Source organism: Ornithorhynchus anatinus, chromosome 9 (assembly GCF_004115215.2).
Source record: "Ornithorhynchus anatinus isolate Pmale09 chromosome 9, mOrnAna1.pri.v4, whole genome shotgun sequence".
Lineage (NCBI taxonomy): Eukaryota > Metazoa > Chordata > Mammalia > Monotremata > Ornithorhynchidae > Ornithorhynchus > Ornithorhynchus anatinus.
Window position 1 is genome coordinate 48,885,843 of NC_041736.1, and position 2,566 is coordinate 48,888,408.

Here is a 2,566-nt window from a genome sequence, read left to right on the forward strand (position 1 = left end):
CCTGGGGGCAGGCAACTCTGCTATATTGTACTCTCACCAGCACATCACCAATAAATTAACTCTTTGAATTGCAATTTTCCATTTTTCACCTGAACCTTTGCAGAATTCTTCTAACAGGCACTTCTGTGTTTCAAAAGGTGGAAAAAAAGCTCTTTTTCTACTCCTCAGTGAGGTAAGTTATTTTTTTTTTCCCCACTCATAGCATTCAAAAACCTCTCCATCTTAACATTAGACATTTCAGTATAGCTGATCTTTGTTCATGAGAGAGCCTTCAGGGGATAAAAAGTAGCAAAAACAATGAAGTAATGAGCCATTGGATAGCTAGTTGCCTTTCCACAGGTAGGGGGATGAAATTTCATGAACATCGAGAGTTACGTTAGTATTTCGTATCACTGACACAGTATTACTGTTTGATAGCCACATAGCTGTGGTTTTGTACTATGAATTCATTGCAGAGGTGGAGAACTGTCGATTGGGAGGGGCAGGGAGAGAAAAGCTCCCCTCTTTCTCCTGTCCCCCTATTCCTCTTAAAAAAACAGAGAAAAGTAAACTATAAGGGAACCATGACTAAACTCCTCCATTTGGAAGACTGAAGAACTGCGCAACTGTGCAGAAGCCTGCAAATATCTGCCGGGCTCCTAGCCCTGGGAATTATTCTGGTTTTCATGTAAGCTTCCCCTGTGACACGCCCAAAGAGGACGTTCAGCTTTACCCAGCAAGGCTCACTCTTAACCTGAGTCCGAGGCCTTCTATCTAACTGTCAAACATAGACAGGAGCTAAGTATTTCACAGAAGGATTCGTAGAGATCCAAGGAGAAACTTTAAAATGAGCCCACATTCTGATCAATCAATCAAACCCGCAATGATATTAAGCAACTACTGAGAGTTGAGCAGTGTACTAAGCACTTGGGAGGGAAAATGCCTGACCTCAAGGAGTTTCTTACAGAGCAGGTATAACTATAGAGTGGTGTTCTCCAGGCCAACTCTACTCAGTGTCAGTCTCAATTGGTTCTCTCTGGCAGGTCCACTTTCTTCTGAGGTATAGCACTGCTCAGGGTCGACCCTGGAGAGTTTCCAGTACTCTACCAGTCTCGACCATGGGAGGGAGAGTCAGGCAGAGGCCTACCCATTCCATTCCTAGCTTGGGCAGTGGCTAGCCAGTGGAAGGCAATCTGCTACAAGTCAAATCTCACCTGTGCTGTGCGGTAGTGGCATGGGAGAGGATCGAGGATGGAGACTCAAGTTGACTGCGTGGAAGGAGGCAATGGCAAACCACTTCTGGATTTTTACCAAGAAAACTATATGGATCCACTACCAAAACCATTGCAGATGGAGGTGGGGCGTTCTGGGAGAGATGTGTACGTGGTGTTGCTATGCGTTGGGACGTCTCGACGGCATAAGACACGACAATGGCAAGATAGAAGAATAAATATATTGATGTGGTTGGGGGTTAAAGCTGGAGAGGAGTCGCCAAAGCCTCAGAGAAGTAGGAAAAAAGAGACAGAGCCAAGGCTTTTGGGAGAATAGGGCCTTTCAGGAGGGTAGGATGAAGCAGGAGGAGTTCCCTGACCGCCCAGCATACAACTGTCTGAGGTCCCCAAACATCCTGTCATTCTAAGTGGGTTATTCCAGCTGAAAGGTAGAAAAATGTGGACAAGATGGAAACCTGTGATGGGATCTGGTTTATGGAGGAAAGAAGTACCACTAGCTCCAGTTTAGGAAGGCAGAAGAATATCTCAAAATAATCTCAATAATACAGTGGTATTAACTGAGAGCTTACTGTGTCCAGAACATCTTACTAAGTGCTCATCAGGAAGATGGGCAAGGTTCTATCAACCAGTCAATCACTGGAATTTATTGAGTGCTTACTGTGCGCAGAGCACTGTTCTAAGCACTTGGGAGAGTACAGTATAGTTGGTAAACAAAATCTCTGCCCTCAAGGAACTTACAGTCTAACAAATAAGAGCCTCAACTTTGAAATTTGAGACTTTTGAATATGTGTATATTTTAATTTCCCCAAAACATAAAAGGCTATGAATAGCTCATTCAAATTTTTATCTGAAAACTACTTTGTGCGAAGGCCCTTCATAAAAAGAAACTACTCCATTAGATTGCAAACCCCTCGAGGGCAGGGAATGACAGTGTATTTTAATTACATGCTCCCAGGCATCTAGTAGAATAGTCTGCACACAGCCGGTGCTCACTAAATACTGATTAGAAAGATGGAGTAAGAAGTGTCTAAAGATTTGCAAGGAGAATGCACAATCAACTTATTAACAAGTAGGATATCTCTGGCTTAAGAAACCCCCAAATGGAATAGACAGCCCAGAAAGCAGTAAATTCTTAAAGCAGGAATACACCCACTAGGATAAGTTGGTTGCTCCCTATAGATAATATACATAAACCTGAAATAACACGAAATGCAATGTTTTAGGGAAAAGTGAATTCTCTCAGGTTCTGCACATGTCAGGCATGCTTAATGAAGATAACTTTTCAGTAGGTTCATCCATTTTAGACCTGAAACTGAAGTTCAAATGGTCACTGTCAGCAGGGATTACATCAAGAC

General features: G+C 43.0%; 1 non-coding gene across 1 annotated transcript; it reads left to right on the top strand.

Annotated features, from left to right (window-relative positions):
• The first annotated feature begins 1,045 nt into the window (after positions 1-1,045).
• LOC114814478 lies at positions 1,046-1,183 on the top strand. Its single transcript, XR_003762271.1, has one exon. It is a non-coding gene; the product is annotated as a small nucleolar RNA SNORA7 (small nucleolar RNA).
• Positions 1,184-2,566: the final 1,383 nt, after the last annotated feature.